This window comes from Typopeltis vanoorti, chromosome 2, assembly GCF_054136105.1.
Source record: "Typopeltis vanoorti isolate ZY-2024b chromosome 2, IOZ_Tvanoo_1.0, whole genome shotgun sequence".
NCBI classification, from domain to species: Eukaryota; Metazoa; Arthropoda; class Arachnida; order Uropygi; family Thelyphonidae; genus Typopeltis; species Typopeltis vanoorti.
Genome location: NC_143550.1, coordinates 168,936,912 through 168,950,998, shown reverse-complemented (window position 1 = coordinate 168,950,998; position 14,087 = coordinate 168,936,912). Strand labels below are relative to the sequence as shown.

The 14,087-nt window shown below is 35.0% G+C and overlaps 1 long non-coding RNA gene across 1 annotated transcript; it reads right to left on the bottom strand.

The window, feature by feature from the left end:
* Positions 1–1,629: 1,629 nt before the first annotated feature.
* On the bottom strand, positions 1,630–13,839 carry LOC150109647 (uncharacterized). Its single transcript, XR_016549978.1, has 2 exons — positions 13,411–13,839; positions 1,630–1,896 (listed from the first exon to the last, which is right to left on the bottom strand). It is a non-coding gene; the product is annotated as an uncharacterized LOC150109647 (long non-coding RNA).
* Between the last annotated feature and the right edge of the window lie 248 nt (positions 13,840–14,087).

The following is a 14,087-nucleotide window of genomic DNA, read 5'->3' as shown; positions in this document are numbered from 1 at the left end:
AAGGTCCAGGGCATAGCTAACTGTTGGGCATATTCCTCAAAAATACACTTTAATATGTTCATGCATGCCCATAACCTTATTAACACGTTCATTGCCAATCACGCGATTTCGCGCGATGCGAGTTCTCACCAAACGGTCGATCACGCGTTATCGCTAACTAAATAAAAAAAAATAAAAAAAATTTGGCTACCACACGAAATTCCAATTTTCAGCTTGGCAATGAAAGTGTTAACATCTAACCCAACCAACACCTGATACACATCTGTTTTTTTTTCACTTCGAAATCTCCTAATGCTTATCTTCTCTCTTTTACATACTGCACGACATCATTTACACCAGTATGATATGTGCTAATAAATGCTAGTTGAATAATTCCACTATATCCTTTGCCACAACTATCCACCAGTGTTAACCTGTCACATATACTAGCCTGTTAATTTATTATTATTCTTTTTTATTACTTATTATTAGTCTTTGTTTTTATTTCTTTTTTTGATTTTAATTTCACTTAATGGTGAAACATACTTCGGCTGTTTGTTTTTAAACGAAACTCTCTGTACCTGGTTATTTAAGAAAAGTCTTGCAGTGAGTAGGGAGTGGTACTATTTTGCCTCCTTTCCTAAGGAGTGGAAAGGAGGCAAAATAGTACCATTCCACAAGCATGGTTCTAGGACAGACGTTTCCAATTATAGATCAGTCTGTATAACTATTCATTAGCTTTCTTTATAATGATCAGCGTTGATTTTTAAAGGGTAGGTCTGTTTAGTAACTTACTTGCATTTTATGATAAATTAAGAAAGGGGTGTATTTTTCCATTTATTCCATTTATTCGTTTTCGGAGAACATTTATAGCTACAGTATGGATGCAACAACCTTCTATAATATAATTGGAATCATAAAAATGTATATCGCAATTTCAAACGATCCTGATCAATCGTAAACTGTATTTAAGGATCAGTCATATGGTACGCCTTTACATGCAGTCAATGCTAATCTCGGCAGAAAAATCCTACAGGCAAACGAATTTTTTATTTTTTATTTTTCAAAATAAATTATAATCAAGGACTGGGAAATAATAAGCTACTAGCATTCTTTATTCGACCAACCCCATCAACACCTTGGTGGCAAGACGATAGAAAATTTCTTGCTGTTTTGTGCGTGATTGTTAACTTTGTATCCTTCTTAGCGGTTGCATTTTTTCTTCTTAAATTGGAAAAATCTGGAGGTAGAGCCGTGGCGTGGTTTTTGGTCTTATTCTTCTTATTAACAGTGTTCCACCTGGTCGTATCGGTGCTCATGTGTTCTAGCGTATTCTCCAGAAATCAAGAAACCAACTGTAGCAAATGTCGCTCAGCATCTACTATCCCTGATGGACGATCTAAAAGAGTGAACGGTGAAAAGCAACCGCTCTTGTATGTGGATACTCACTCAATCGATCTCAAAAATGCGCCTTAGAAAAACATTATCACACAGATTTGAGTAGATCAAATTATTGTATAGCGTGTAGATCAAATTATTTTGTTTTCAATTGATGCAAGTTGTTTATATAATTTAACAACAATGTGAATGATCTATAAGAGTTCCTTTTTATGGTTTTAATAAACGCCAGAAATGAAACACAAACCAGCAAAGTATTCAGTTGTTTTATTTATATTTCTTTAATCACTGTAACAGACATTTCTTTTACAATCCTGATTGCAATCATTAACAATCCACTCTTGCATGTCACAAAACGGATTCCAATTTATATACGATTAAGGATTTTCGTGCTCGCCGATGATTTTTTCTGCTTGGAAAAAACTAAATAACAAACAGCAACGAAAGAGATTGCTGACACGAAGGATAACGTGAAGATTACGAATATAACTTCGGCTGAAGCCATCATCTACTGTTCACCTGCAACACAAGATAATTTATGGTTGCCTTAGTGAATTACAAGAGAATAGTTTTAATTTAATATCACATTTGTAAACTATTTTATTTTAATTAAGATTTATAAATAACATAAAATATTTAATATCTAATAAATATTTAATTTAATTATATGGTTATTTTAAAAAAAAAATAGTAAATAATTTGGAGAGTTTTCGTACACCTTTTTTTAAAGAACATAATATAATTATATATATAATTGTATTATCAGTTATTATGTTATTGATCGAATGATAGAGAGGTTTGAAGGAATGAAAAAGTCCTTTTTAGGACTTCCAGGGTAGCGAATGGCAATATGCTGTAGCTAATGAAGTTTTAACTGAGGCTCGGCTATTGCCGTTACCCAGCCATGACTAGAGCTTTTAGCTCGATAACACTCTATCCACACAGATTCTCTTCATTCAGATGACGGGATAAAGAGTCAAGGACTCAGTCCATCGCCCAGTTCTTTTAAGAACTTTAAGAACTTATTATGTTATTCACATTATTCACAAGGATTATTATTATTATTATACATAAGGAAGAAATAGCATAAAGTCATTCCTTTTACTAGTATTTCTTTTGGGTTAAAATAATTAATACAAATTTTTAGATAGATATTTTCTTTTCATTTTGGAAAGGATAATAACAGTCGTACCACGGTGACTATATTGTGTTCGTTCTACACATACCAGACACTAATTTAGAAACTTTTATTTATATTTAATACCACATATATGCGGGAATTTGAGGATGAAGGGGCTTCGGGATATTTTTTATGGATATTTCTGCTTTTGTTTTTGAGTGGCTTCATAAGTTTTCTTTCTAATGTAGTTTTAAAAAACAAAGTTAAATAAAGGTAACAAATTAATAAAACAAATTACAACCAAGGCTCTGAAAAAGATACATCCTTGGTGTCTTTATGGAATTATTGTCAGTATACATTCCAGGAGATCTTAAATCGTCCGAACAAACAACTCCCAAAAAGAAAATTCACGATGGAGATAAAAAGCAATGGTTCTCTTTCCGTTTGCGTGACACTTTCTCGTTCTGAGATTTTAAGATTATAATATCCAGAAAAGCAATCCACACTGATAGATATGCGCATGCTCAGTCTCCTCATTATCCATCCCAAAAACTATGGATCGTATCAACAACCGGAACTGGCATTTATGATGATGAAATAACCAAACAACTGAAATTCCTTTGGGCAACTTTCCGAAATGATCCGTTGCCTGAATTCCATCCACCAGTGAGTAATCCTGGTGGGATGCTGATTACACTGCCAGGTTGTGTCCAGAGTTACGTTTCCCAAATTTTTCCTACGACGGAACATAAATCCTAAAATTTTAACGGAACACCTTGGTTATAGTCGAATATCATCGGTCTCGTATTCAATGTAAAGCTAAGTGTACACTACCGCCGAAGCAGGCGGTATCGCATGGCAAAAATGCGACAGCGCACACTACAGGGGTGCCGGGCCGCATCGCATCGAACAGATACCTCCGTATTGTGGCCGCACGTTTCCTAGAATAGATACCTCCGTACTTCACTCGCGCTCGGAGGTATCGATAACCGCGGACGGCTCTCAGCCAGCGGCTGAGTCAAGGCCAGCGCGGGCCTTAATAGCACAATCCACACGCAAAACGAGGAGCGCCTGATTTTCAAACATGTTTGAACTTGTCGCAGCGTTTAAAATAATTCCAGGCTCGTATTAATTTTGATCACTTTCCGCGGAACACAGTTTCCCAAACTGTGTTCCGCGGAAAGAGGGAACACAGTTCTAGAGGGAGTCTGAGCATAACCTCTTGCAGGGGATCGAGATCACACTTGGACTGGAGTCTGTCATTTCCTGTGTGGGAGTTAAGCCATTTACCTCTGTTGCATTTATCGTCTTTGTTTTTTAAAAGTAAAAAAAAAAAAATACACTAAAATTTCATCCAACAAAAAGCACTTCTACATCGATTTCACCAAAATACGGGATCGCCAAACAACCACCACTGTTAGCACTTACAAGCATCAAAACCCGACCTACTCTTCCTAACAAGATCTCAACTGGCATCCTCCACGATGCCAGTTGAGATCTGCAGTTCATTTCAGCTACTCCACCTACATTTTGCTTAATGCATTCTGTACGGGGGGAAAGGGGGGAGGAGGAAGATATGAGCTTCCTTCAAATCAGACATTCCTTGCCAAATGTTATCAAACCTAAGATTCCCGCTTTTCGATCTGATCTGACTCAGGATTTCCATGCCTTACTTTTTGGCTTTAATCTTCCGCTTTCATCTCTCTTTATTCAGTCAATCATGATGCTCTTTTGGATTACTTTTGTCTAAAACTTGACTTCTTACAGTCTAATTCCCGGTCACCATCATTATCGTTCTAAGAGAGACAGTCCCTGTCGCTATGGAGAGTTCAGTTTCCTCTTCCAGGTAATCCGGTTTCCGGTTTTCCTCTTTAGTAGATTATAACCTCTTCCAGGGGCGGATTCTCCATGCTTGCTGCGCAAGCTCATTACTGGAGAAAGAAGTAATATTTATTTGTTAATAAATGCATGCATTTATAAGCATTCCATTTAGGCTTTTATTTTTGTAGACAGAAGACGTCTTACGCTTGCGTGGCAATAATTGAGCTTTGTGTTGTGTATCAAAGGCCGATGCTTTCTCGTCTAGTTAAAGCTACCTTGGCTTGCTAGGTTTTGTTTTCGGAGCTTCCAGGTCCTCGCAGCAGCACTGTGATTTCATGCGCGCGCATAGCCATTTTCGCTTCCTTCCCGTCGTCTTAAACACAGGGCCATACGCAGTCAAAGTAGCTCTAGCCAGTGAACTTCAGCCAGCCTTTACAAGTGTGCGTGTTACTTGGGAAAATTAAGTTACAACCAACTTTTTATGATGATGTTATTGACCAGTTCATAAAGAAGACCGTAGGGTAGAATTTGTATTCAAGTAGCTAAATTGAAAAAGATAGAATATCATTTGTAAAATAAATATTGTATTTGTATAATTAAATGTACATACATTTCTAAATATATAGTTTTAATGATCAGTAATTCATTATTCCGCTAATCCGACTTCAATCACACCTCTCACTCCCTGAATGATAACAAGAGCAAGCGTGAATTTCAACACCAGCATTCGCCCTTGACCTTTTCCCATTGATCCAAACATCCCCTATAAGAATGTGTATTTAGACGGTCCACTTCTTTTTCTTGGTATCTTCCCTTCTCATACGTTTATAATCCATTCGTTAGGTATTCTGACACTTCGTCTTTCTTTCTTTCTATGATAGTCTTCTTCAACACTAAGCTCTCTTTTATTTTATGCAAAACTTCTTGATTTGTTTTTTTTCTTTCCCTCCAGATTATTCCCAGCAATACTCTCCAAAAGTAAATTGCAAATGCTTCAAATCTTTCCCAGTCTTCTGCTGTTATAGTCCAAAACTCACAACCATCATTAGCTCCAAACAAATGTTTTTATAAATCTTTTCCGTGTGTGTATTTATTTCTCTCCTTGTAATAAATATTCTTTATTTTTTAATACTCCATATGCCATAATAATTCCTTGTACTGTAAGATTATATCCCTGGGAGACTAACATTTATCTGACATTTGATCAAGACGTCTAAATCATTTGCTATCAGGATCGAACCGAAATTGTTAATAATCTGGCAGCCATAATACCAGATAATACTCATCATTCTTTGAGCACTCAGTTCTACCTCCAAATACACTGCACACGTTTGCTCTTCTCGTGACAACTCTGAACAATAATCTTATCCAAGTTACCTTTCGTGCAGATGGATCTATTCCCAGCAAATCTCATTATCATGACTATGGTACTACAACGATGCCAAGTGGGATGGATGACTTCCGGGATTTCTACGCTTCTTTTCCATGGTCTGATTATTTATCTATTCTCCCGATCCTTGATCTGACTAAGTAACCGAAATAATCCTTATTGGAATAAGGATCTTCGTTCCCTAGTTCTCTACAATATGCGATTCTGCAGTTCATACTCAAAATACAGCACACGTGCAACGGCTCAAATCGAAAACTTCTCACCGAAGCTTGAAACAAAGGTAAAGAAATCAACCAAAAAAGCCTTCTTGCTAAGGTCGTTGGGTGTGACTTCTTCTCTTTCCTGTTTCTGCCTGTATCATATCCTCATGGTAAATTCAACTCCATTTTATACATCGCTTTTCTTGTGTACTGGTCTTATTTATGCATCATTATCAACACCATTCTCTCACCGCATTTTCTTGGCTCCATCAAGTTTTGGCTCCAAATATTTTATCATCCTCACCTTCCAAAAATGTACAACCAAGTGTGTGTTTTATATTACTCTTCGATATTAATTAAAATTTTATATTAGTCTTTTAACTTAGCCTCTGACATTAGGAGCGACATAAAATCTTAGTTTCAGAAAATCAATGTAAAAAAAAAACAAATACATAGTTTACATTTATTTGTTGGAGATCCCAAATCGTGCAGGTGTCCATCTATTTCAAGCTAATTTATTCAGTTTTAGCCGCTAAATATATCAAGGTTGCCACTTCCGCTGTTGTAAGGACGTGGTGAGTATTTTAGTATTTAAAAAAAAAAACAGCACATCGTGTTTGACGTCAGCTTTCTACGTCAGCTTTGCACACAAACTAGTTTTATAGGCATACGTCTACAGTTATTTACAGACACGTGCAAAAGTAGGGGGGGTATTCAACCATGTAAGAACGCCAGTCATAGGTCTCCAAAGTCCTTGACAGCCACTACCAAGCAAGTAATATCTGACTGTGAAACCCACTCTAAGTCCTAATCATTGCATGAAATAGTTTTTATTAATAAGTTGTTTTCATTGCTTTAAAATAAAGAAATAAAACATTTTAAACAGACAAGAGTATTTCTGCATGGGTTATGGTGAAAACAGGATTTGAAGTTCATATTGCGAAAGTGAGTAAAAGGATCACCTGGATTTTGAAGAACACCCACACGCCAAGATACGGATGCTATTATCTCTCTTTATAGGGCTTTGATATACTCCATCTAGACTACTCTACACAGGTTTGGTCATCTGAATTTCTTTGGGATATGAACGTGATGGAGAAGATTCAGAGGCGAGTAACCAAAATGGTCAATGGTTTGTGGAGTGCCCACGATTATGTTAGACAGAGGGGGGGGGGGGGGGGGGGGGATAGAACAGAAACATATCTATACTAAAGGGATTTTCGATTAGACGTTAAGGAAATATTCCAGTACATGACGACACAGGTAAAGTACAATGTTCTTTAACTGCCTTGTCATGTTCTGGAAGATGTGTAGTTAACAAAATCATGACTAGTTTTTTTTTTCTACGTTAGGGCGGGGGGGGAGAATACTTTGTCTGTGAACAATTTTAATGGGAGATGTATGATAGGTATTGTGTAAATAGTGGTGTGGGCCTTCTCTGATGTCTTCGGACTTCATGGAATAATAATAATAATATTTCTTTGATATCTTTGTCAATGATTCTGAAGAAAATAAAGCTTGGATATGAAATTCCTAAATGTAATATTAAAACTTCCCATCTTTACATGGATGACTTGAAGTTATATGGAAAAAATCGGCCCAGCAAATAGATTCTTTATTGAACACGGTTCGTATTTTCAGCCAGGACATCAAAATGGAATTTGGTTTAGATAAATGCGCAATTTTATCTGTTAAACGAGAAAAAATTAATGACACTAGCAATTTTAATTTTGATCAAGAGAAATATATAAAAGCAATTTCAGCTGACGAACACTATAAATACTTAGGAATATTAGAAGCCCATGATATTCTACACTCGAAAGTTAAACAACTGGCAGCATTAGAATACATCAAAAGAGTTAGAAATATTCTGAAAATAAAACTAAATAGATTAAACACAATTAAAGCAATGAATTCTTGGGCTATACCAGTGATCCGATACACAGCTGGCATAATAAATTGGACAAAAGAAGACCTGGACAAACTGGACCGCAAAACTAGAAAACTAATGACTATTCACCATGCATTACATCCACGAAGTGATGTTGACCGGTTGTACCCACCGAGGAGAATAGGTGGACGTGGTCTGCTGCAAGTGAGACAGACTGTGGAAGAAGAAGAAATTAGTTTAAAACGTTATATCGACAATAGCTCTGAGCCAATGCTTCAAGCAATTACACAAGAGGATCTTCTAAAAGCAAGAGCAAACAAATCCGATTACAAAAAGGAACAACAAAATATTCGATATGTGCGCTGGAAAAATTAACCCTTGCATGGCCAATTTCTTCGAGATACTGAGGACAAAATTGACGTGAACAAGACATGGAAATGGGTACAACACCGATACATTAAAAAAGAAACAGAAGGATTTATTGTAGCAGCTCAAGAACAGGCATTACAAACTAATGCAATGAAAGCAATTATTATGAACATCAATAATAACAGCAAATGCAGATTATGTGATCAGAAAGATCAGACTGCAGAACATCTAATCAGTGCCTGCAGCAAAATAGCTCAAACTGACTATAAATACCGCCATAATCAACCAAGTGGCCAAAATAATTCATTGGCATGTATGCGAAAAATGTGGCTTTCCTTCTTCTGATCACAGGTGGCAGCATAAAATAGAGACAGCATTGGAAAACGAAACAGCAAAAATTCTCTGGGACTTTTTAATACAACTGATCGACATTTGGAACACAATAGACCTGACATCACAATTATCGAACATCGACAGGTTTGGATTATTAATAATTGTACCTAGTGATAACAACATTAACAACAAAGAACTGGAAAAAATTAATAAATATCGAGATCTGGAAATCGAAGTTGGCCGACTGTGGCTTAAACACACCAAAGTCATCCCAATAGTTATCAGTGCACTTGGTGCAACTTCAAAAAAGCTGTGCAACTATTTACAGCAATTAAAAATCAATGAAGTGACCCCATATGACCTACAAAAAACAGCATTACTTGGAACAGTCCATATTTTACGACGCTACCTGACGGACTATTCTTAGATTCTTGGGTAGAATCTGAATTGGTCTGTATCACCAGTCAAAGTTTTGTTTACATGATATCTTGATTTGACTGTGTATCAACTATGTGAATAATTAAATAAATAAATAAATAATAATAATACAATATCTGTATAGGATAGCCATGCCTATCTTTATTTATGAAAATGAAATTATTTTAAGTTCAACTTATCAATTAATGATTTCAAACTACCAATTAAGAAATTTCGTTCTTCACAAATGTTACTTTTAGTGTATGTAAATTATTCAATAACATGAAAGATAAATTAAAAGTACATTTTTAATCGCAATTAAATTGAAATTTCCAAGTTCTTATGGAGCGGAATGTTTCGCATTTGTGCATCCCTCCCTACTTGTTCTCTCCTCCGGATATTTTATTTTATTTTTTTGGTTAAACTGGCGTTATTATATCTTAGAAGACGTAATGTTATAATGTGATATATAATATCGATTTTATTTTTTTGGGGGGGGGGGATGTAGAGAGAATTGAAGAAATGCATTTATCCTTCATATTATAATATTATTGTAGCATCATAAATTGAATGGACATCAATCACTTATAATTTCTTATTCAACCTATTCATGTGTAAGAGGTTTGGAGACCCTAAATGATAAACATCACTTTCAAATTACAAGCAGCGCTTATGATTTCAATTTCAAGGTTAATCTACACCTGGCTTGCGACTTGTGCTGAAACAAATCCACGAAACCACTGCCATCTTCCCTCAGATAAGCTCTGCAGAAGCTTCGAGGAAGAAAGCAGCATTGCCACCCAAACAAATAAACAAACAAACAAGTATATTAAAAAGAATCTACTCTGCAATCTGTGTACTGAATTTTTGTAGAGAAGTAAAATAGCTCTATTAAATACAAAATCTATAAAACTAAATAAAAATATTGAAAGAAAGAAAAATGCAAAAGACAAAATGCAGAAAAACTATTATATTAGATTGTGTGTGTGTGTGCGCGTGCGTGCACGTGCGAATTTCTCAATCAATGGATGCAGTGGAAATCAAGCCAATTAAACATAGATTTGGTTCCATAGCTTCCTGACACAGCAAATAAACCAATAAATAATGACTAGTGTCATCCTCAGATAAGCTCACAAATAAGCTTCGAGGATGAAAGCTGAGAAAATACATTTCATCTCATCCAAGATTAAAAAAAAAATAAAAAAATAAATAATAAATAAATGTATCATATGTAATTAAATGCATGTAATGTACGTATCACATGTAAACAAATGCATGTAATGTATGTATTACATGTAATGATAACTATGTAATGTATGTATTACATGTAATGATAACTATGTAATGTATGTATTACATGTAATGATAACTATGTAATGTATGTATCATATGTTATAAATGATTATAATTATTATTGCGAAAAAAATTATTATTATTATCAGAATACATGAATGTATGAAATGTAAAGAAATGTATATAATGTTGTATCATACGTAAACAAATGTAAGTAATGTTGTTTCATATGTAAACAAATGTATGTAATGTTGCATACGTAATCAAAACTATGTAATGTATGTATCATATGTAATAAATTATTAGTATTATTAAAAAAAATATACTAATAATACCCGAATTATGCTGTTACATCAGTTGCACATTATGCATATTACAACGATATTAATTAGAATTTGTTCTTTAGTCACATCAAAGAAAATGTATTACTATTGCTTAAATTTTATAATATATGTATGTAATTTATTTGAGACATAATAAAGTGTTAAATCTGTAAAAAAAAAAAAAAAATTTAAAAAATAATTAATTTGAGTTCACTATAATATTATAGCCTTGATATCTGTCTTGATACTAAAACTAAAACCAATGAAGCTAGATAATATAAGCTACATATTTCTATTCAAAGTTGTAGTGAATTCAATCGAGACGCGTTGGAATCCCGAACATTTTCGATAAGCGGTTTCATTCAAGTTTCTTCAATGGGTGAAGATGAAGATAAGTAATGTTTTGTTGTTGTTGTTTTTCGAAGAAGGTGAAGGATCAATTTCTAGATAGGTAGGACATGAAATCCGCATTCCGTGTGGACCACTTTCTCCATACAGCGCGTGAAATCTGCATCTAATTGGTTGAGAGCGGGTAGATTCGAATCCTACTGTATCATGGATGTTTGTGATTGTCTTCAGTTGGCCGACAGTTTTAATTGACCGCGTGAGGCGATACCACCACAGGTAACTTGCAATACTAAAATATGCTGTAGGTAGGATAGTCATCGCATTTCTTGAGTGAGATAGTTATTTAAAAAGAAAAGCTATTATTTTTCAATCGACAACTTATGTAGATTAGAAAGAATGTTTCCAAAGTACTATGGCCAAACGGTGTAGTGTTTTGGAAATATTAGGCGAGGGAGTTGGATCCGAATTGAATGGAAGTGGATGGGAAATGGCGGAAGAAGAGAAGATGGTTCTGTTTGTTTATGCTTGGACTGGAAAAGGATATTGAAGAAGAATGGATAAAGAAAATAATTTACATCGTTATGTAAAGTATGAGTATAAAGCGATTTATAGATTACTTGTATGGTAAGATGGACAGAAATGTCATGGATTCGTATAAACATGCTACCTGAGATAGATAGACAGAGAGAAAGAAAGAGAGAACTTGAACCAAAATTCTGCTGATTTTGTTCCTTTATTATTTGGCTCTTTGTTATCATCAGAATTTTTGGTTCAAGTTTCATGACTGTTATCAACTCATAATAAATTTATTTTAATCCTTTATCCAAGTGGAAGCAAACAACGTTTGCGCCTGAAGTATCTTCAGGACTGAGGCAACTCGTGGGAAAGGTGGTATGACTTCTCATCACTTGCCTTAACATCGCATAATGCAAAGCACATCTCCTTGTGGACATGTATAATGCTATGCATTAAGGGAAAGGCCTTCCCTTAATGCATAGCATTATATATGTCCGCAAGGAGATGTGCTTTGCATTATGGAAGATATTAAGACAAGGAGTGATGAAAGCTTGGTCCACCTTTACCACTAGTTGCCTCAGTCCTGAAGATACTTCAGGTGCAAACTTTGTTTGCTTCCACTTGGATAAAGGATTAAACTAAATTTATTATAGTCTAACCAAGTGGGAAAAAACTTTCAACATCTTTCTCTAAATCCAGAGTAATTCAATGATAAGGTAAAACACCTTTTGGCAACTCGTATAGGTAAATATGACTTCTCCACTGCTTCCACCTTAGTATCACCACCTCTGGATCTGACTCCCACTGACGAGACCTCAATAAAGGTCGAAACCGATCTGGGTAGCCCTTCCCTTAATGCATAGCATTATACATGTCCGCAAGGAGATGTGCTTTGCATTATGGGAGATACTGAGACAAGGAGTGATGAAAGCTTGGTCCACCTTGGTTCAAAACTGAGTTGCCTCAGTTTTGAAGATACTTTCAGGTGCAAACTTTGTTTGCTTCCACTTGGATAAAGGATTAAACTAAATTTATTATAGTCTAACCAAGTGAAAAAACTTCCAACATCTTTCTCTGTTATCAACTCAGTTGTAAGATTAAAAACAGAATAAAATAACTATTAAAAAAAGACTAATTGGTGTTACAAATATGAGATGTTATTAGCATTGTAGGGCACCACTGGAAAACGGTAAATTATATTCCAGCGGAACACATAAAAAAACGTGCATTATTGAGCTGTATTTAGCGAGATTACTTCCTAAACCTGGGAAAGTTTAAAGCAATTGGTCTTACTGAGCAGGCGTATATTATGTACATAACGTTACAAAAAATATGCAAACATATAATAAATGGCCATATAAATAATAAAAAGAGGTGTGTTCGGCAGTGTTGTCGAAAAGATGAGATTTTTATATTTAGAACGCTGAATATTGTACAGAGGTGGGGAGGTTTGGAAGTGCGATAAACAGTAAATAAAGTCTATGAGAAAAAAAACGTTGTAAGACTCCATCAAAAGAATAACATTGAAACGGTCAGAAATACATGTTTAATAGCTTACCGGTCATTAAATAAAAAAAAAAGCTGGTTCCTTTTTGCTATAAAACTGGAAGGTGAGAATGTTTCGGGGAAAAAAAAAAAAAAAACTGCTCATGATTTTTTGTGAATTATCTCAAAGGAGTACCAGATCAGGTTTCTTGCTTAAAATACAGAAAGAACATAAAAGGATGAGATACTCCTTTGTTGATAACCCATAAGTTTATTCAAACTACGCCATAAGAAAGTTATCAAGATTCTTTTTCTCTTGAATCAATCTTTGTGTTAAACACTGGCTCTTTCTTAGGAAGGTTTCTTACACAAAACAACCATTGATAAGAGAAAACTCAAATGAATTCAATCTTTCTTAAAGCTCGTGTAAAAATGTTTAACTCATTTAGTTCAATTAATTTCGACATAGTTAAGTTATTGATAGTAATAATATTTTCGAACATATCAATTGAATATACACTTCTTACCTTTGTCAATCGTACGTGTGTCTTCTAGTGTGGTTCTGCATCAATGTTCGCAACCAGTTGTCGCAGCTTGTCGAGTCCCATATAATTACATGAGTTTAAGATGTTGATGGGAACCGGTTTTTTCTCCTTCCATCATCATTCGATACGTTCGAGTATGTAAACATTCGTCATGCTGATGACTTGCATTACAAATTATTTATCGCAGCCCTTATCATGGCTCTTATGGATAAAAATAAACCGCAGAAATACATTTGCTGACATTCATCTGCATTATGCAAGATGAACATTTGTGAAGACGAATACAACTGATTGGTATTCCAGAACAATTTACATATACGTGATTTACCCTAAATCACACATAAAAATATATATTCCTTGCTTATGTATTCTACAAGTCAGCTTAATTCGTTTTATATTTATATCACGAGATGGCACCACTATAGGACTGAAGTTAATGAGATTAATTGTTGGTCACGCGCTGTAAGCGGAACACATAAGATCTAGAGATCCATATACCAAGCACAAATAGCAGACAAATGTGTAAGATAAAACATATGCTGTGTTAATAAAAGATAATACAAAACATTGAAAACAAATTAGAAATAATAAGCTGGAACTATATTACCACCTGCAGTGCCGGCGCTAGGGTCTTTGCCGCCCGCATGCAATTTCTATCT